Below are 23,429 nucleotides of genomic sequence, written 5' to 3'. Positions count from 1 at the left end.
CAAAGTAAACTCAGGGAGGAAAAGGTATTACATTTCTTTCGTTCAAACCGTTACAGCGAATACCTATTAATTATGTGTTGTGGGAATTGTTGTCAATGTGGTTTCCTGAAAAACTCTGCTGTCGGATTTTTAATGCCAAACATTACAAATTCTTACCTATTTCACTTTGTAGTCTCAGTGTAGTTCTCTAACATTAAATCATGTAAAGCACATGTTTGTTTGGGTTATTAAATATGGATTGAAACCAAGGCTAAAACCTGGCCAGCAGAACTCCCTTGATAGCTCAGTGGGTAAATGTATTACGTGAACCCTATGAACTAAGTAAATCCTAGTCTGTGCTGAATTAGCTGATGAGTACAACTGGTTTCAATACTTGTGAACTAAATAGGGCAGCAAAGACACTCGCACCCAATTGCTGTTAGGCAGTATCTTCTTGCAAGTGCACATCCTAAAGGCCACAGCGAACCTGGCTTTCATGCTGCTCACACTTCAGTACAGTGCACTGACTCATTTCCCAAACTCATACCACGTCAGGCAACTGAAAGGATTTTAGTCGCAAAGGAATTAAAGTACAACAAAGTTGGCACTTTTGGGAAATGAGCAAATTTGTAGAAAACCTAATCCGCCAAGTATATTCGAGTTGTTTATAACCCCAATGCATCTATGAAATGGTTGATGAACCAACATGAAAGGTGTCTGTTTGTACATTCCAAGTAGACCCACTTGTACTGACTTCTTTAAAAATAAAGAGAGAGTGAAAGAGTTAGTTTCTAAGTTTGTACCGTCAGGGAAATGGGCACCTTATCTATTAACTGGTACAGGATTTTAAATAACGTCTCAAGTGCTTGTTTCGCATTTCTCAAATTAACTTTGAAAACAGAATGTTCTGTTCAAAACAATGTAGACAGTTTTCTAACTCCAAGCTCAAATATTATAGTCCCCTTATACAGCAGACTTCTCTTCACCTTCCCAATAACAAGCCTTAATGCCAGCCTGTGAACTGTTTAATTTCACACAAAAGACATGAGTGTGACCTTGCTAGGTGTAATTTTCATCTTTTTAGCTGAATATGGTGTTCTTTGGACACAGCACTGGGAAATCCTTTATCAATTTTAAGTATGAGTGTAGCAACAGGTGTAGAGGAGAGATTTTCATCACAGTCATCTTGACCAGCTTCAAGTTTCGTCCTTTGGATGTAGGAGTAGCAGATTTACCCATTTCACTGCTCAGTCAACTTTTCATTCCTCTGCTAGATTGCTTAACAGAACTTATCTAGCACTGGAAATTTGGTAAGATGCATTTTACAGGAGTGTAATCATATAAAACTTGAGAAAAAAATTATTAGAGCATATACCCAAAAGTTGTTCACAAGTTAGGTTTTTAGGAATCTGAAGAGAGAGAGGGAAGGGTAGAGAGATTTAAGTTGAGAGTTCCAGAGTTCAAGGTTTACATATATGAAGGCATGGTCACCTGTACAGCAGTGAGGGAAACTGGAGATATACAAGCAGCCAAAATTGGGAGAGTGTAGATTGATTAGAATTCCCTACAGTGTGAAAACAGACCCTTCATCCTAACCCACCCAGACCCATTTCCCTCTGACTAATGCACCAAACACTATGGGCAATTTAGCACAGCCAATTCACCTTACTTGCACGTCTTTGGAGTGTGGGAGGAAACCGAAGCAAACCCACACAGACAGTTGCCTGAGGCTGGAATCGAACCAGGATCCTGGTGCTGTGAGACAGCAGTGCTAACCACTGAGCCACCATGCCACTCCAGAGGCTGAAGGTCATTACAGAGATAGGGTTAAAAGCCATGGAGGAATTTGACCACAAGGATGAGAATTTGAAAAGCGAATTTTCAAATTGGGAGCTCGTGTTGTTCAGCAACTGCAAATGTAAAACATAAATAGGATGTGGTACCAGTCAGGATGTGAACAGTAGAACTTTAGATGAACTAATTTTACAGAGGCTACCAGATGGCAGATCAGCCAGAACAACACCAAATTAATTAAATCTGAAAAGAGCAAAAACGTGGTTAAGGGTTTCAGCAGCAAATAAACTAAGGCAGCTTTCGAAATTAATGAGATTGGAGAGCACAAACTGTTTCAATACAGTTACAAACTCACATCTAGTTGACAATGGGGAACCATGTCCTGTCAACAAAGAACAGGACAAATTTAATAAAGCTATTTACTGCTCATCAGCCTACTTTCAATTACTCACAAAGTGATAGACTTTGCTATTAACCATAGTATCAAGATGGCTATTACTGATTGATGCTCACTTTTGGCACTTGGCTCCAGTTCTTATTACAGCCTTGTTCCAAACATGGAAAAAGGAGCTGAGTAACAGAGATAAGATGGAACTGACTGCCCTTGACACCAAAGCAGAATTCAACCAGTTGTGGCATCAAGGATTCCTAGCAGAAATGGAGCCAGTGGAATCAAAGACAAAACTCTCTTTTGGTGAAACCACGAGGAAAGATTGGTGAGGTACTTGGGGGTCACCATGTCAAATGTGGAGCTTCACTGTGGGAGTTCCTTAGTATCATGTATTAACTAGCCATCTTCAGTTACTTTATCAATGACCTACCTTCCAACATAAAGACAGAAGTGAGGATGTTCACAGATGATTAGATGGTGTCAGTAACATTTGGGACTCCTCAGATGTTGAAGCAGCCTGTGCCTGCATATAGCAAAGCCTAGATAATATTCATGCTTGGATGCTATGTATTAAACAACCTTTGGTATCACAAAAATGATAGGCAAATGATAGGCAATGACTATTTCCAATAGAAAAGAACCTCCTCTTGACATTCAATGGCATTATCATCACTGAACCTTATACCATTAACATCTTGGAAGTATCATTGACCAATCATTTAACAGGATGAGCCAAATAATTACAGTGGCTACTAGCGCAAGTTGGAGGCTAGGAAATCTGTGCTGAATAACTTATCTCCTGACTCTTGAAAACTTGTCCACCAACTACAGGCAGAAGTCAGGAATATGACGGAATACTGTAAACTTACCTGGTTGAGTGTTGCCCCAGCAACATCCAAGAAGCTTCACACCATGCAAGCTAAAGCAGACTGTCTGATCAAGATCACAAACCTCACCTTAAACATTCAATTCTTTTACCCTTGGTCTAATGGCACTAGTGTGTAATATATACAAGATAGTCTTCATCAACTCACCAATGCTCCTTTGACAGCATCTTCCAAATCAATAACTTCTACCACTTAGAAGAACAAGGGCAGCTGTGGAAACATGATCATTACAAGTTCCCCTGTAGACACATGCTATCCTGAAGTGGAACTAAATCCTATTTCATTCATGCAAAGTGAAAGTCTGAATCCCCCTCTCTAACAACACTGTGGGTGTTTCCACACCATATGGACTGCAGGAGTTCAAAATGGGGCTCCTTTTAAAGGACATTTGAGGATGCTCAACAAGTGTTGGCCTGGCCAGCGACACTCATTTCCTATGAATGAATAAATTGAAGTTATAGGTTGTGATACTTGCTCTTGGTGAGGAAGAGGATATGGGGTTGGATATTCTACTAAGGGTAAAATAGGATGGCAAGTTTTTTCCTACAGTCTACTTTATTCTTAACCTCTCATATACCCATGCTTACAACAGGAGATCAGTTTTAAACTAAACATCTGCTTAATCCACAACACCTGAAAAAACATGTCCCAAACAATTCATGATTTTCTACATGCTGAATGAATTCCAGACAAAATGTTTATATTGATTGATAATGTAATATAGGAGTCAAATTCCCTACTGTGCCATCAATACGGCTTCATTCAGCTGCTATCTATACTCCCATAAGACATTCTGCCTTTCTGTTACAATTATCTGCAGACAAAGATGTAGCTGGGATGAGAGAACATGGGAAAATATTCAGAAAACTTGAACTTTAGAACATGCATTTGGCTAAATTTCAGGATACCCATTTGGAATACATTTTTAAGAGGGAAAAGAGTAAATGTCTGTGGAAATTAACTCAAATTTAAGAAGCATCACAGTTTACATTTGCCACTGATGTTTCACCTCTGGGACTCCTGAATCTAGCCAGAAGAGAAATAAAAGCTTTCATTCTCTGCCAGTAACCAAAACTGTTAAGCTGCTACAGTTGGAAAATCAAACCCAATAAGCCCACTACTTCGCCCAATAGTAACAAACACATCCTGATAATCGATTATGTTTTTGTTGGACTTATTAACAATAGACAGTTATTTATTGTTTCCTTTGCTGTGACAAAGTGCAATTGGAAGCTGCAGGAAGATATTATGCAGTGAAAGTTTGGCAGCATCTGCTTTCTGACATATTGATGATGACGGTGATGCAGGTACACCATGTCCCAAACCAGGAAACATGCAGCCAACCCTAAATCAGGTCTCAGGCCTCGGTTAAATAAACAGGGGCTAACTGCTGGCACCTGTTACATCTTCACAAGCATTAATCACAAAGCAAATACAATTCTCAAAAGAACAAGACTTAGTAGTAATTTTTAGCATCCAGGAGACATTATAAATAACTTCATTAATGATCACTATAGATCAGTGCAAAAATATGACCATGGATTTTTGAAGCTAGAATTCAGAAGGGACAGAATTGTTGTCAGAGTTCCATAAGAGTCCTTGCCAGATTTACTACAGCCCAAAAAAGATTTGACTGTGGAGCTAGCCACCCAGATGAGGAATTGAGCAGCAGTCTGGGAGCAACACAGATCCTAATGAGGATCAGACTTATCACAGGAGATCAACAGAACCCATTCAGTTCTTGAGGTATTAACACTTTAAAATGACAGATACTGTGCTAGTGCAAGTTCAAGTGGGACATTCAATTTCTTCAACTTCCAGGGAAGAATGATCAGTATCTGTGACAGGGAGCCATGCTCCAGGGTAACAATCGTACAACTGGGGAGGTGAATATAATGGGCTCACCAATAAATACAACAACAGGGGCTGAATGTAAACATCTATCCGAATCAACAAGTTGAAGTATAGCGTCTACTTGCTTCAGCAAGTTTTGTGGGAGTTTGGGAATAAGGATTTGCCTTCCCAGATTAAGAATGGGTTTCATGTGACTTCGTAGAAACCAGCAATGAAGTGAGACGACAAATGTGCATGGATTCAGGACACAGTGAGAAAAGAAAAATGGTTCAGATATCCATGGTACTGTTGAGAAGAAATAGTTTGGCTCAGGCATCCAGGATACTGTCAAGAAGATAAAATTGCCTTGCTCAGAAATTCAAAAATCTTCAACAAAGCAAGTACCTATTTCAGCAGGTTTAGAAAGTTCTCTTTGAAAGAAATTAATGATAGTAAATTTCCCTCATAATACAATCAAGCAATTTCCTGGTTCAGCAAGAACAATGTCCTCTGTAAAGGAAATTTGTGAGATAAAAGATCCTCTAGTTTAAAGGCATTTTACAGATCTCACATCATCAAGAATAAACTCAAGGTTGATAATCTTCAACCTAAAGGTCTACCAATCTTCAAATGTGAAAAGAATATATTCTGGAAGCATTATGAACCAATCAAACCATATAATTTTTTTAAGGCAGAGACTTGTGTATGAATATTTAAATAGCAATAATGGAATAAACGCTTGGTGTTTGATGTTGAGGATATGACTCTGAAAAAGTTAATGCTGTGGAGTCCATTAAGTATCAAGTATGATGATTTCACATGGACTTGACCGAGAAGAGAACTCTGGACCTTGAAGGAGATAGACCTACTACTCAAGTTTCCCTCACAGACTGAGTAACAATGTCTATCATATCGAAGTAACTTGCAGTTAGTTGCTATCATGCAATAACATACATTTGTTTAATGCAAGTGCTTCTTATCATTAGAGTACAAGGTGGCTTCCCATACCACACTAGACCAGTCATGCTCTGTAGATTTCAATCTAAAAGAAAGACATGGTAGTCGATCTACTCAGTAAATCTTTTACCATGGTGACATTGCTGAGAATTCGTCATACAAGGCTACCATTATGATCAGACTGAAGGTAGACTCAGACACTTTAGACATCTGTTACTTAGTTGACCTTATTAGTTACCCTGTAGCTGCCTGAGGCCTGGACGGCACTAACACACTAATGGGCTGCGCAGAAGTGCAGAACCCTTCTCTGACAGCATGACTTTCTGATGCACTGGAATTTGGGGCAAAGCAGTTGGGGAATCATTGTCCACATGATGGGAATCTGAAGAAGAAGGTAAAGAAGGCTAATCAACCTCTCTTCCTCTCCTGCAAGGATGAACATCCTGCTCATCTGGGAAGGACAAGGAGCTGGTGAGAATCCAGGCACCTCAACTCCGCTTACCTTACCACTGATACCTTAAGCACATGGATGAGGTGATGGCATGCAGGCCTGCAGATATTTTGGTATCCGTTGAGTAATCTGTTGAATGTGGCTCTTGATGAAAGTTAAAAAGGGCTTATGCCCGAAACGTCGAATTTCCTATTCCTTGGATGCTGCCTAACCTGCTGTGCTTTAACCAGCAACACATTTTCAACTCTTGATGAAAGTTGACAGTTTCTTGATGAAGAAAATACTATACACACACATCAGACATTTGACACTCACAGCCTGAACGAACCCCTCCATCGACCATGCTTTTGTGTGCAGAGGCTCTGAAAACTCAACAAGTTGTTCCTTCACTTCTCACTGCAACAGCATCATATGCTACGTAGCAGTTAACTTCAAAAGCATGTCTTCAGCCTATGACACAGCATGGACCTGGCTTCCCACTGTTATCAGTGATCTCAGCTATCCCAGTCACCATCAGTTTTTCTGGTGCTTATGAGATCTATACAGCAGGTTGTCACCCTGAGTATTATCAGGAACACACAGATCCACTGGTGGAAGAGGTGGGTGCAAAGGAATGTTGTGATGCTGCACACACTGAAGAATCTCCCAACCCCTTCTCAGACAGATGGAGATCTCTTGCAGTGATGTAGACATGCTACTGATGGGAAATACTGTTGCCTGAGCCTCTTGTTATTGGCTAGATGGTCCCTTCCTCTCCACCAAGTGTACACTCTCACATTACCACATGCAAGCTCCAAAGAAGAAGGCAATACGCAACACTTGCCTTGATGGTCTGATTGAGATCTTGATGCCGTCTCAACACTAGATCCAGTTTTGGGTGTTGGCTTCATAGCTGCTAACTTTCTCTGCAATCTCTGCTGAGTGCACATGGTCAGGAAGGGCTGTTCCTTTCTTCTGTCCCCAAGACAAAGGAACTTGCATCTTCCCCTTGAACCTGAAGGGTGGCATTGCTGAATAATGGAGCCATCTGGGGTCTTCCTTCCACCATTCCTGTTCAGTTTTCCATTCAGCTTCTGAGCTGGTGAGGCTGCAGTCAGGGAGCAGCAGCAGCAGCAGCATTAGCAGGATGATTCATGACAGCAGTCAAAGGAAAGAATCCCTTTGGTCAGACAGCATTGAATATAGGCCTGGCAGCCATTTAAATATGATGCCAACATGGGTCACCATATTATCTGATGCCCATCTAATCACCTTGCATTCATTCTGAAGCTCTGGACTGGATTGGACAGCTCCCATCACAACCCATCATGCCCATTCCTTCCACTGCCCCTGTGCCTGGCATTACATGATTGGCCAAGTTATGTAAGATACAAATGTAAATGGAATCTTTTGCCATGCCTTTAGCTCAAAATACACCCCTGGGTATCCTTTGGTAGATCACTATTGTTTAGGGGTAAATACTAGCAGGCTAGTTGGCTACATTTAATTCTGACTCTATACTCAGGTAAGGACCATTAATACAGCACAACATCGGTGCTGAACATTCACACTCAGAAATAGTGTGAACTAGATGTAAATAAAAGCCTCTTTTACATCGATCATTGTGATGGCCTTAATCATGAACTGCATCTCCCACAACTTCAAGGTGTTTTTCCATTGTGAAAGCAGCTATGATTATTGCTTCTCAGTAAGTGAGGCAGTAGGCAATAGAAATTGCAAGTTTGCAGTAGGGACTGAGTTGAATGTTCTAAACAGATTCAATTCATAGCCCTTACAGTTCAGAAAGAAAAAAAAATCTATGCCTTCATCCCATCTTAAAATTAAAATCAGATCAAATTAAAATGATTGCATGCTTAATCATTCTTTTCCTGCAGCTACACAAATATTTACATTTTTAAAAATCACCAATTGAATTTTTAAATGGCTTACAATCAGAAAAGCTTTTTTGCCTCTTTAATGTAAATAATTATTATAGCCAGACATACAAGGCAACACAACCATGTGCCCTTTAAAATAAAACATGTTTACTTTCGGTTCTAGCATTATCATTTGTGTTGGTGTCCTTGGATTCAGAAAGGTGAATTGGCCATGCTCCTGACTCTAATTGCTGTGAAGAGAACTATGCTTGAAATATATCTGAGTGCACATTGGAAAAATATTGAGTTGGACTCAGCTGTGCTGCCCCTGTAGTCAAATAGCAGTCAAAAGGGCTGTTGATATTCACTCATAAGGAATAGTGATAGATCAGAGGATGCTCAGGATAGTTCTAACAAGGAGGCAGAGGAAACAATAAAAAAGAAAAAGGGTAAAAGAACCATTAAAGACTTAAACTGTTACTTGTCTGTTATCAATTGCTTATATTTCTATTTAAGTGTTCTGCCATGGAACATTTTATATGACAATCATGCATTCTATTTGAAAGAAAGGTTGTTCAAAGATTGTTTCCAAAATTTATGTTGCAATCTGCCATTCCAAACATGCCAAACAGCCCTTGGTAAACAAAGGCTCAACTTTAGTCTCAATTCCATTTATTGCAATATTTCACTAGAGTTATAACTCAAAATTGAGAATTCTCTTTAGGATGTGAAAGTGCTTTCTGTCAAGGAAGAATAATATTAATTTGTGTGCGAGATTAGATAGGCGCCAACTGTTGGATTTGGAGTATCTGTGCCGTTTACGTATTTCCTCTGCTCACAGTTAGTGCAGAATGTCAAAGAGCAGGGTCGGCCCACCTGTGCCGTTCAGATTCACATTAAGTCATTCTTGTTAACTTGGAATTTGAAACTTGGAATCTGTATGGAATCTGTAACTTTTAGATGTGTTTACATTTAAGTAATTTTATTATTTGAACTAAGAGAAAAGAAGGAAGGAAAAAGTCATGTGTATCATTAAGTGGTCTTAAGATTCAGGAGAATACTAAGGTTCGATATTCTGAGGGTCGTAGGTTAGAACCCAACCTGAAAGCTGGGGTGCTAAAACTAAGAACTTCTTCCAACTGTGTACTGAAAATTTATATCATGAACTGAATCCTGATGCTACATTGACTCCGACATGTCTGAGGAAAAAAATCTCTTAATTCTCCCTAAGGGCATTTGATGACCTAGTGATACTGTCAGTAGACTGGCAATCCGGATGTCCAGTTAATGTTCTGGGGACCCAGGCTCAAATTCCACCCTGGCAGATGCTAGAATTTGAATCTGGTTTACTAATGCTCGTTAAGGAAGAAAACTGCTGTGCTTACCTGGCCTGACGTACATGTGATTCCAGATCCACGGCAATGTGGTTGACTCTTAACTGCTCTCCGAAATTGCCTAGCTATTCAGTTCAGTTTCAATGGAGACGAGGAAAACAATAATACCGGACCACATGGCATCAACTGCAAGTGACAATGGCAAACATAACCCGGTCAGAACCCTCCTTACAAACATTTGGCATTTGTGGAGGGCTGTCGCACAGATCCATCAGACACAGTCACCATCACCATTCCTGGGTATGTCCTGTCCCTCCTGAAAAATTTACAACATTTTTCAGTTAGAAGTATCAAGTGAATGATCCATCTTGGCATCCTCCAGAGGTCCCTAGCATCACAAATGCCAGTCTTCAGCCAATTTGATTCACTCCACGGAATATTAAGAAATGGCTGGATGCCCTAGATACTGTAAATGCTATGGGCCATAAAAACTTGCTGTAGCACTGAAAACTTATGCTCCAGAACTTGCGCCCCTAGCCAATATTGGAATACAATACAGCTACAATATTGGCATCTACCCGACAATTTGGAAAATTGCCCAGGTATGCCCTGCATTCAAAAACAGGACAAATCCAACCCAGCTAGCTACTAACCCATCAGTCTATTTTAAATCATCAGTAAAGTGATAGAAGGTGTCATTAAAAGTCCTATTAGGTAGCACTTGTTAGCAATAATCTGCTCACTGATGCTAGTTTGGGTACCACCAGGATCAGTCAGCTGCTGACCTCTTTACAGCCTTGGTTCAAATATGGACAAAAATGCTGAATTACAGAGGTGAAGTGAGAGTAACTACCCTTGACATCAAATGGGAAGAATTTGAGAATGGTATCAAGGAGCCCTACCAAAACTAGAATCAATGGGTATCAGGGGGAAAACTCTGTCGCTTGAAATCATACCTGGCACAAAGGAAGATGGTTGTGGTCATTGGAGGTCCAGGTCAGCGTCCCAGTTCCAGGATATCTCTGCAGGAGTTCCTCAGGGTAATGTCCTAGGCCCAACAACCTGAAACTACTTCATTAACGACTTCTCTCCAGCATAAGGTCTGAAGTGGAAATATTTGCTAAGGATTGCAAGTCCTCCAATAGTTAAACAATCTGCATCCAGCAACTGAATAGGAATTTAAACAGCATCATCTCAAGGGCAGCTAGAAATGGTCAATAAATACTGCCCCAGCTAGCGACATCCACATCCCATAGATAAATAAAACAAAATTTGCTGCTGAAAACCCCATTAATGCTTTTGCTACATCCACACTTAACTATTTCAATGCACTCAACCAGATTCTCACATTCTAGACACCATAAACATGAGGTCATAAAAACTTAATCGCCCCATGTCCTAACCTATATCAAGTTCTGTTCTCACCTCACCTCTGCTCTTGCCGTCCTACATTGAGCCCTAGTGAAGCAACATGGTGATTTTAAATTCTCACCTTTGTTTTGAAGTATCTCCATTGTGACATCTCTCCCAGTCTCTGGTCTTCTCTTTCGTCCCACAATCCTATATAATATCTGCACTCTTCGGATTCTGACTTTCTGATCAGCCTCAATTTTAATTGCTTAAACCATAACTTCTGGAATCATAGGATCCCTACAGTGTGGAAACAGCCCATTTGGCCTGACAAGTCCAAACTGAGCCTCCGCAGAATAACCCCCCAGACCCATTTCCTTACCACTATTACTCTACATTTCCCCTGACTAATGCACCTAGCCTACACATCCCTGAACACTATGGGCAATTTAACATGACCAATTCACCTAAACTGCACAATCCTTGGACTGTGGAAGAAAACTGAAGCACCTGGAGGAAATCCACTCCCTATTTTTCCTGGCCTCTCTATGACACTTGCCTCCTTAAATGTACCTCTTTGACTAAGCTTTTGATCATCATACCTGCTACATCTTATGGCTCTGCAGTTTAATTTGCTTCATACTGTTCCTGCAAAGTGCCTTGAGATGTTTCATCATGCTAAAGAACTGCATAAACAGTTCTTGCTGTTGTTATTCTCAATCAGTGCCTACTTTTAGAGAGATTCCATAAAGGGAGAGCCTATAGTTTCTGCAGAGGAACTGTAGTTGAGTTTCAACCTGCACCCAAATGAGCACCTTCATTTCCAGCTTAATGGAACTATCCAGTCCTTCACCCCATTTTTCCCACCCACACAAGACAGATGATGGATTTTGTTTAGGTAAGTTTATCAAAGAATATGGAGTGAATATGTTTAAAGGGAATTCTTATTGTTATTTGCTTTTGGAGACCACAAAAGCACACAGTGCAAGAGGTTTTGCTAGTGTGATTGATGGATTTTAACTCCCTATGAGTTTATGGTGAGAAACTGTCAGCTTTCTTTAGATTGGCAGCCTTGACAGAATGTGATTCTGGCCACTTTAACTTCTAGGGCTCATTAACACAGCACTGGTTGAATTCTTGTCAATCAGCTGCAATTCAGTCCACTATTGCTTGCTTTCAAGATTCAGGTAATAGTTCCAGAACTGGGTAAAGGAAAAATGGGTGGTTGCAATGCAGGGTGGGATTATGGGGAAGATGAGTGTTATTTTTCCTTGTGGGGCCTGAGTTATTTCGAATCCATAAAGAAACAAAGCCATTTCAATTGAATAGCCTTTTCTGCTTTAATTGTTTGTTCACATGATGTTCTTGCTGCTAAAATCAAAACTGTGCTCCAAATCAGAGGAAACATTGCAGATTGGATCCAAAGAATGCTATGACATGCTTGATTTGTATACTTAAAGAAGGCTTCTATTGTCTTCAGGCCTTTGGTTCCTGTCAGAAAAGGAAGTTAAAATCAAAGATGCAATGATCTTTTGGCAAAACTATGGGTAAGTAACCCAATTATTTTTAAGTTCCTTTGTCTCAGTGAAATAAACAGGATTACAAAATATCCCAAAGCAAGCTCATATCCTTAAATGAAGCATTGAAATGCTGTAACTAATGCTTTGTTTACAATTTATAATAAAATCACTTTTTGTTGCTAATGCGGGCTACATATTGGTGGCTTGAAAGTAGGAACTGCTGATTGATCATGCATTATATGTATAAATGTTGACCAAAAATGATAACTGCGGGGAGGATTTTTTAAGAAGCGGCATCTCACGTTGATTGTGACTCTGTCCTTTCTTTTTCATGAAAGGAGAGACAGCTCTGTATTTCCACAGGAGGTTCTAAACAGGCTACTTATAGAGTCATAGAGCTGTACAACATAGAAACAGACCCTTTGGTCCAATTCTTCATGCTGACCAGATATCCTAAATAAATCCTGTCTTATTTGCCAGCATTGAGCCCATATCCCTCTAAACCCATCCTATTCATATACCCATCCAGATATCTTTTAAATGTTGTAATTGTACCAGCTTCCACCACTTCTTCCAGCAGCCCATTCCATACATGCACCATCCTCTGTGTGAACAAGTTGCCCTTTAGGTCCCTGTTATACCTTTCCCTTCTCACCCTAAATCTATGTTCTGTAGTTTTGAACTCTGTTACCTTGGGAAAAAAGACTTTGGCAATTTGCCCTAATCATGTCCTGCATGATTATGAACTTCTATAAATTCCCCTCAGCCTCTGACCCTCTGGGGAAAACAGCCCCAGCTTTTTTAGCCTCGCACCCCCTGACCCAGGCAACCTCCTTGTAAATCTTTTCTGAACCCTTTCAAGTTTCACAACATCCCTCCTATAGCAGAGAGATCAGACTTGAATGCAGTATTCCAAAATTGGCCGCACTAATGTCCTGTACTTAAGAAAGGTAGAGGTATACTTCCATTCTGAATAGCTCTCATGGAGGACAGACCTCTCAGAGGAAGGCAAACCACGTCTCCTTTCTCAAAGCACTCAGCTGCAGTGTTCTGAATGTAAAGAGCCTGACAGTCACTTTGACAGCTGCTATCAAAGGGTGAGTAAGTAAGTGCAACGTTGGGGTGCCTGAAGGTTGTGGGGTATGGTGCCAGATGGGCCAAGAAAGTAGTGTGCCAACTGAATAAGTTACCAGGTGGGTAGGATTCCAAAATGCAAAGTGGCAAGGGGACCAGGTAAATGAAACAGTATTCAGGATAGAGTGGAGTGAGTCTGAGAAATCCAGTCCCATGGGTATCAGGTAAGTGTGGTGAAACTTAGTGGCATTGGGAAGTGGAGAAGACAGGTATTGGGGATTGGCAAGAAGGCAGATTGTATCTGGAATGGTGGAATGGGGGCTGTGTGGTGGTGTGTTTAAGGATGGTGGAGATTAGACCCTGTCTACAGTTGGGAAACGGGGTAACAGGTCTGGAACAGGTGAAAGGGGAATTGGCTCTTGGATGGTAGTGAGAAGTGGGGAGGTCAAGTTCCATACAGCTGGGATGGATTAAGGGGGCTGGTTTCTGAGGGTTTAAGGAGGATCAGGTCCAGAGTTGGGAAGGGAGGTCAGCTCTGAATCAGGTTGAAGCGATTAGTGTCTGAGCATTTGAAACAGCATCAGCTCTGGAGGGGCTGTAACTGGACGTGAGAGGAATAAATATGGGATCAGTTGAATAGTTGCTCAGGAGTTACATTATGTATTTAATAGTCTAAGATTCCCTGAGTAGTGGTTCATTTAATTTCAACAGAACCGTCCAAAGTTTCTGAATTAAATGGAGACATTTGAAGGGTACCAGGTGTAGTGGAACTACACAACTGAATCTCCAATGTCCTGGAGCAATTCCGTCACAGTCTGTTATGACTGTGATTTTGCATGGTTCCCATATGAAATCGCCATCTAAATTTTTAATCTGCTTGATGATTAAAAGAAAATCCAAAATTAAGTTAGAGAATTAAAATCATTCAGGACATTTATTATCAGTGAAAGAATATTTAATAGACAAGAATCATAATGTCAAACCACTTCAAATTAAAACCCTGGATTTCTCATTATAAATAGCTCGAAAGAATACTCTTTTTAACCCACATTCACAGTCAGAGATAGTCAACGCTGTAAAACTCCCCTCTGTCTATTGAAAGAAAGTCACAATAACTTTCTCCATTTTTTTTGTTTTACGTGAGTTTATGTAATGGATGTGTTACTTCCAATTTTCTTCAATATACAAATGGGAAGTCAACAGACAAAAATTTTTCACATGGTTGCTATATTGAAGAACAAAATAAGCAATGTATTTCAGTTGATTACAAATGCACAAAGCAATGGACTGTGTTAGACATCCTGGGCCAAGTTAGGACTAGGTGTACATCGCCCACCCACTGAATAATTTGAACTACCAACAGTATGTGGTTTTCTGGTATTTTTTGACAGAGATTGTGCTGTCTGCAGTTATACAAGTGATGAATTTGACATGCGACATCAATATAGTCCCAGAAATATTGAAACACTGAAAGCCTTTGCCAGGAACAGTAAGCATATTCCTCTTTCATGCACAACCACTAGATCGTCAGTTCCCTCTGTTGGTTGATGGAAGAAGTATATTGTTAGTGCTGAATCTGTGTGCTAGCAATGGTTCGATTTTGGCATATCAGGGTGCTTGTGCAAGGAAGTCGAATCCTTCTCATAATACCAGCATCACTCACTGCCTGCCACATCAAGTTCAGTGTAAGCAGAGGTTGAAAAGTAAATTCCTTTTCTCTAACCTAACAATGTTTCTCAGTTTCTCTGGCCATCTCTGTCACAGCACGTCAGCAGTTGTACCATTCTCCACTTAAATGGCTGTTGACTTGATAAAGGTGTCAGTCAGTATTGAATCAAGATAATATTTTTGCTGTAAATTCATGTCTGTAGGCACACCACTAAAACTCTACAAAGTCATTTCAAGTTGTCCACACAAAGGAAGGTCTCAAGAAGACTTGCATCCCATTAAATCTGCAAAGGATAATTCATTCAGTCCCATTGAAAGGCCACTATCTTCCATATATTGCCACACAGTTGGGTCAAAATGAAATTGTTTAAAATCAGATGATTGGTGGCAGGAACACTGATTATGTTTACATTTGAATTGCATACAAAGAAAACCTCTGGTTATCCTTAAACAAAATGCAAAATAATGCAAATACTGGAAATCTGAAGCAAGGGCAGAAAATGCTAGAAACAGTCTACACATTAGTCAACCTGTGAATGATGTTAATCAGGAAGTGGACCACTTATCCAACAAACTTGAACCACACAAGTACATTGCCTTGTGAATCAAAGTATACCAACACCCCCACTCAGCTGAAAGCCCAGGAATTTCCTGGAAAAAGGTGAAAAACAGATCTAAACCCAGATCAATTAGGAAAAAAAAATCACGATAACACATTTTGACAATCAAAACCACTTTGGGAGATCACTGCCACTTTTGTGCTTTGCCTGATGTAGTCCTCACATCAGCCATGTACCATTTCAATGTACTATTGATGGCATAGAAAAGGGAGCAGCCAGTGACAAATATAACAATCAATATTTCACTACATTAATTCTGGACCACAAATAATTTAAGACACCTTAATCATAGAACCCCTACAGTGTGGAAACAGGCCGCTCAGCCCATTGAGTTCACACCAACTCTCTAAAGAGCATTCCACCCAGACTCACCCTCTATCCCTGCACTTCCCATGGCTAACCCACCTAGCTGGAATATGCTAGATACTATGGGCAATTTAGCATGGCCAATCCACCTAACCTGCACACCTTTGGACCGTGGAAGGAAACCCACACAGACATGAGGAGAATGTGTAAACTCCACACAGCTAATGGCCTGAGGCTAGAATTGAACCTAGGACGCTGGTGCTGTGAGGCAGCAGTGCTAGCCATTGTGCCACCAATGGCATCACTTAGCAATGTGAGATATTTTGGATGTATGGGTGGTGAAGGAAGCATATTGCAACCCCCTCCAAAGACTAATATATATATTAATAATCCAAATTTAGTTACAGAAGGATTAATTGCAAAGCTAGAAGATAAGACAAGGTTCAGAAATGTAATAACCAGTGATACCATAGACAGATAAAAACCAGACAGCCACCTTGTGGGTGAAATTAAATACAGAGAAATGTGAAGTGCTGCATTTTGGTCGGAAGGTTTAGAAGGGGTTGCAGAAACAAAGACTTGACAGTGTACTTCTATAAATCTTTGAAAGTGGTAAGTCAAGTTAGTTCTAATAGGGGATTTTAAATACCAGAGTTGAAGTTTCTACAGTCTGGTGTCACTGAGTTAGAGAACATATTCAGATAACTAAAATATAAGTATAAACAGAATTCTTCCTCCCTTCTCATACTCTGCTTGACACTTTGAAGTGGGGGGGAGGGGGGGGGGGGGGGGGGGGTGTAGGGGTAGTCTCCACGCAGGCTGCATGCCCAGGGCCATTCCCACCAGGCATACCAATTCAGGCCTTACAGACGCTGACCGCAGAGGCCTCCCTGCCGTAATAACTAGAAAACATGATTATTGTCGTGACGACCAGCACAGACATAATGGGTCAAAGCACCTGATTTTGCCCTGAAAACTTCTGAGACGATATTTTCATGATGACCTGGAATAAGCTGATTGACAGTTTAGTGGAGCAGATTCAATGTGGAAAATTGGTTAAGTGCTTCAAAAAAAATTGTGCAGTGGTATGGAGGAAGGGTAGCGATGTGGGACTAATTAGGCAGCTCTTTCAAATAGCTGCTATAAGCATAATGGGTCATATAGTCATTCTGTTGTGTCATCCTATTGCTTTTTAAAACAACCACTTTGTCATGGACCCACTTCACAATAATGGCTAAATAGCAGATTTCTAAAACATTGTTTAAAAATGTATTTACTTTTGGATATCACAGTAGCCAAATTTAAAAAAAAACAAACAAACAGTCTGCTCTTCTCTCTTTTCTAGAGATACTTAGAGGAAAATCCCTAGGATGTTCCTAGTTCTGCAGCCTCTCAGGGGCTTACTAAGGAAATTATAGTGTTTCTGCTTCACAGATGGGGTCTAACTAATGTCTGATGAGTCAATTCATCCATGAAATGTCTCCAGTGGCATCATTATACTTGCACCTGCTCAGCACAAAACAGCATCTATGCAACAAAATGTTTAAAGAAATCACTGCGCCAGTCAAAAAATATTCCAGATTATCAGACAACTTTTATGTCATGCAAGACAACAACTGAATAAGTAGCACTTAACTTAGTTAGATGCTTATGATTCTCAATGCCACTTCACAAACCGAATCACAAAAATCTACATAAATGCAAGTGCGACATTGAGCGCCACAGCATTGGAGTGCTGACTTTTGAACGTGACATTAAACCAAGACCCCATCTTCTCTCCCAGATGGACCAACTTTGACAAAGTTATTCTCAGTGTGCTGGTCGTCCTCAATCAACACCACTAAAAGCAGATTTGGGTAAAAAATGAGGTCTGCAGATGCTGGAGATCACAGTTGAAAATGTGTTGCTGGTTAAAGCACAGCAGGTCAGGCAGCATCCAAGGAACAGGAAATTCGACGTTTCGGGCATAAGCCCTTCATCAGGAATGAGGAGAGAGTGCCAGGCAGGCTAAGATAAAAGGTAGGGAGGAGGGACTTGGGGGAGGGGCGATGGAGATGTGATAGGTGGAAGGAGGTCAAGGTGAGGGTGATAGGCCGGAGTGGGGTGGGGGCGGAGAGGTTAGGAAGAAGATTGCAGGTTGGGAGGGCGGTGCTGAGTTGAGGGAACCTACTGAGACAAGGTGGGGGGAGGGGAAATGAGGAAACTGGAGAAATCAGAGTTCATCCCTTGTGGTTGGAGGGTTCCCAGGCTGAAGATGAGGCGTTCTTCCTCCAACCGTCGTGTTGTTATGTTTTGCCGGTGGAGGAGTCCAAGGACCTGCATGTCCTCGGTGGAGTGGGAGGGAGAGTTAAAGTGTTGAGCCACGGGGTGGTTAGGTTGGTTGGTCCGGGCGTCCCTGAGGTGTTCGCTGAAGCGTTCCGCAAGTAAGCGGCCCGTCTCCCCAATATAGAGGAGGCCACATCGGGTGCAGTGGATGCAATAGATGATGTGTGTGGAGGTACAGGTGAACTTGTGGCGGATATGGAAGGATCCCTTGGGGCCTTGGAGGGAAGTGAGTGTGGAGGTGTGGGCGCAAGTTTTACATTTCCTGCGGTTGCAGGGGAAGGTGCTGGGAGTGGAGGTTGGGTTGGTGGGGGGTGTGGACCTGACGAGGGAGTCACGAAGGGAGTGGTCTTTGCGGAACGCTGATAGGGGAGGGGAGGGAAATATATCCCTGGTGGTGTGGTCCGTTTGGAGGTGGCAGAAATGACGGCGGATGATACGCTGTATACGGAGGTTGGTGGGGTGGTAGGTGAGAACCAGTGGGGTTCTGTCTTGGTGGCGGTTGGAGGGGCGAGGCTCAAGGGCGGAGGAGCGGGAAGTGGAGGAGATGCGGTGGAGGGCATCGTCGATCATGTTTGGGGGGAATCTGCGGTCCTTGAAGGAGGAGGCCATCTGGGCTGTGCGGTGTTGGAACTGGTCCTCCTGGGAGCAGATGCGGTGGAGATGAAGGAATTGGGAATATGGGATGGAGTTTTTACAGGGGGCAAGGTGGGAGGAGGTGTAGTCCAGATAGCTGTGGGAGTCAGTTGGTTTATAGTAGATGTCTGTTGAGTCGGTCGCCTGAGATAGAAATGGAAAGGTCTAGGAAGGGGAGGGAGGAGTCTGAGACAGTCCAGGTGAATTTGAGGTCGGGATGGAAGGTGTTAGTAAAGTTGATGAACTGTTCAACCTCCTCGTGGGAGCACGAGGCAGCGCCGATACAGTCATCGATGTAGCGGAGGAAAAGGTGGGGGTTGGTGCCAGTGTAGTTGCGGAACAGTCCATCTTTTAACATATTAAAAGAACTTAGAGACTGGCACAACCTGTGAGATCCATTATTTACGTCCAGTGGATGCAGGTCAGGATCAGGGTGTGTAGAGACCGTCTCACATCTCCTGCTGGAATGCGCCTTTGCAAAGGAAGTCGAGAGAGAGAGATGCAGTGGCTTTTAAAATAGAGGTTCATGCTGAGCAGCACCATGACACAGGACTCTGAACTCTAGGATCTGTCCCCTGGGATGCACAGAGACAAATATCGACTACACCTGGAAGACCATCAACTTGGTGAAAGATACTCTTTAGTCTACCTGAAACTTGGTGGCCTTCCAGAGTAAGGAGTTGACCTCGACTGAGCATGCAGGCTGGCACATTCTAAAGTCCTGGACTAGTTGCCAAGGGATGCACTCTGATAACAATAATCCATGCCCCTTTGCAATATGCAATGGACAACATTCAGACTTGGGTTAAGGCATGAAACACCTACATCAGAACTGCCGGGCATCGACCATTCCTACCAAAAGGGAGTTTAACCATGTAATTGTATTACTATCACAAAATTCCCCTCCATCAGTGTCTTTGAGTCACCAATAACCAAAAACTTAGCTGGACCAGTCATGTACATATATAACAGCTACCAGAGAAGCCAAAAAAAAACTGGGTATTCTGCAGTGTGCAGCTGATACCCTGATTCCCCATATTCTGTCTGTCTAACACCATAGAGATGCGATGTTTTCAACCATATACAAGTAGTTTCACATTACTCAAGACAAACAAATGGGGTGGGGGGAGGGTTTAAAAGAGGAATATGGGTCAAATGCTGGTAAATGGGAGATCAGATTGGGGTGTCTGGTCAGCACGGACAAGTTGGACATAAGGGTCTCTTTCTGTGCTGTATGACTCAGTCTTAAATCATTTATTCACACATCAATATACCAGGACTTCAATAATGACTGCCTGTAACATGGACCACAGTAACTTCACAACTTCTTCAACTATACCAGCCAAAACAGACTCCCCACAGCCTGTAAAGAGACCATTTGCCTCAACAGGTCTACACCAACTTTTGGAAGAGCATCATAACCTATTCCTGTCACCCTGCATTTATCATTGCCAATCTATCTAAACTACATTCAAGATATTACAGGCCAACTTAGCAAATCTCTCATGGAGTTATTCTTCAAAGTCCTGCTGAAAATTAAAGATTTTCCTGATGTGTTTAAAGACATGCTTTATACGCTGGTCTGTGCCAAGTGTACACCTACATAGAATCCCTAGTGTAAAAAAACAGGTCCTTCAGCCCAAAAAGTCCACATTGACCTTCCAAAGAGTGACCTCCAACCAAACCCATTCTCCTACCCTATTATCTCAGTTCTCCTGACCCATGCACCTAACCTACACATCCCTGAACACTATGGGCAATTTAGCATAACCAATTCACCTAACCTGCACATCTTTGGATTGTGGGAGGAAACCAGAGCCCCTGGAGAAATCCCATGCACCACCCAAATAGCTAGCACATACCTTATTTGGAATTATCTGCACACTAAACCAATCCTGAACGTTTCATCCTTATACAGAGGAGACAGCAGTTACGGATTTCCTGCAATCTTAAATCTTTGTAGACCTGAATGACTCAGTGTAATTCCAATCAGAACAGGCTTTTGTAAAGCCTTGTATCAGTTCCTGTACCTTCAGCCTTATCCAACACACTATACAACCATGTGGATGACTAAGACAGCAGGCACATGGAAACGACTCCACCTGGAGGTTCTTCTCAAAGTCATGAATTTGAAATATTTCTGTACCTCTGTTGCTGGTCAAAATCCTCAAACACTGTCAGCAGAACTAAGGCTATATGTAAAGTTCAAGAGATCAGTTCACTATCACCTTGAAAGATCATCTTAGAGTTGCAGAAGATACTGACCTGTATCACTACTAACCCCTCTGGATCAATTGACAAATATGCAGGCAGTGAAATGATTTCAGTACAACAGAATTATTGTTGCAAGTGACCTTTAATAAAAAATTTTTAAATGTCACAGATTTAAATTAAACCGATACAATAAAACCATCTTCAGGTAGGTAATTGAGCAGCAGTGGCTGCATTGTAATTTGGATGATGGAAGTTAAAATTTTAATGATAAGTCAATGTCACAATTGCAGAATGAAATTTCTAATTTAAAAAACTTGTAACAAGTTTTAACTTTCAATGGTCACATTGTTATGATGTGTCAATCACATGAAATAATTGTTAATATGATACAGAATCAGTTTCTAGAGGTTACATGAAGTAAATTATACTTTGAATTAAAAGGATTCATCTCACATCCACTGAAGATTAAAAAAATGGTGTGAGGTATTGCATTTTTCCAATGATTTTCCAGCAATTGGCAGGCAGTGGTTGAAAGTCATGAATATGCTGCTCAGTTACGAGATTCTGAATAAGCTCATGTACAAAAATAATTCACCAATGACACAATATAAGCTAATAAGGCACACAGCAGATTATTTTTGATAACTTAACGTGAAATCCAAAAAGATTTTGTGGATTACTAACTTACTCAGTACAGATTTTCAACAACCAAGGTAAGGAAACCACTAGAAAAAAACACAATGTAATGATTAGAAATTGATTGAGCAGATGGAGTGAGAAGGGGTGAGGGCAGGAAGAAACTTCCATTCATCTTCAAATTTTTTAAAAAAAAAGTTTCAAAAAAATTAACTGAACCAAGCCAAGTTACTTGGTAACTGATTAATGTTTGCTTTGAGATGACCGAATGAGTTCTTTGGATGACCTCTATGAGCATGACACTAACAAATCCAGACTGTTGAGAACAGCCAGCTGTAGTCTGAAATTTGTTTATCCTTCAGGTTTATAATTTGACATATCAGGAAGTTCTTGATTTGAATTTATAAAACTGCTACTTATTCAGTGGTATTTATTTAAATGGGGAGATTTTCAATTGTGCCTAACTACAAGTATCTAACCATTGTGATAGCAATGCCAGTTGACATTCAAATGGAAACCTCCAATCAATATCCCTGGGGTTACAAATCAAAAACTGAACTGGAACAGGCATATAAATACTGTAGCTATAAGAATAAGACAGACTAGAAAATCTGTAGCAAGGAGGCTCTTTCATAACTGTCTAAAGTCTGTCTACCATCTACAAAGGTAAATTCAGAGTGTGATTGTATACACTACTTCCCTGGATTAGTGCCATTCCATCAACACTCAAGTAGCTTGACAACAATACAGTCTGTTTGAGTGGCGCCCCAACTAACATCTTCATTCTTCTTTCCCTTCACCATATACAGTGCCAGTGTTTCATTGACAAGATGAATGTAGCTTTCACAGAGGTTCCTACAACAGCATCTCAAAAGATGTCTAAAAAGGACATGGCAGCAGATACATGGGAACCCTACCACTGCAAGTTCCTCCGAGTGTCACCATTCTAACTTGGAAATATATTGTCTTTCCTTCACTACTGGGTCAAAATCCTGACATTATCTAAAACAACAGGTGCACCTACATCACATTAACTGAAGTAGTTTAAGGCAGCAGCTGACCAGCACCTTTTCAAGCACAACAAATATGAACCATGAATGAAAAAACAAACTTTATTCACTGCAATTGTCACTGTAAAATATTGGTTTGTGGTAAATCAAATAGAAAATTTAGATACAAGTCATGAAAATCATGATCTGAAATCTTGGCTTACATTGCTATAAGAATGATTTCTCACTGACTATTTATTTGGAAAGTTAACTTCTAAGTTGTGATTACAACACTAAATTATTGTAGAAATTTCAAGGAAACTTCACAAGATAGAGGTGCAACTGCTTTTCTAAAAACACATTTTGGCAAGACAACCTGTAATATGCCTCAACCCTCTGCATTTTGCAAACAAATGATGCTCAAGTGTTTGAAGTGTATGAAGTAGTTCATTATTGAGAATCAACTTTTCAGAAAGCTTTTATTTACAAGTTCATGAACAGCATAAATTCAACTGAAGTTGTGTCTCAGATCAGACTTTGAAAAGCCATTTTAAACTCGACATATCCAAGACCATTAGTGAAACATAAGTACTTAGCTTAAGGGTTCCTGAA

This window comes from Hemiscyllium ocellatum, chromosome 4 (assembly GCF_020745735.1).
Source record: "Hemiscyllium ocellatum isolate sHemOce1 chromosome 4, sHemOce1.pat.X.cur, whole genome shotgun sequence".
NCBI lineage: Eukaryota > Metazoa > Chordata > Chondrichthyes > Orectolobiformes > Hemiscylliidae > Hemiscyllium > Hemiscyllium ocellatum.
Note: the sequence above shows the minus strand (reverse complement) of the source record.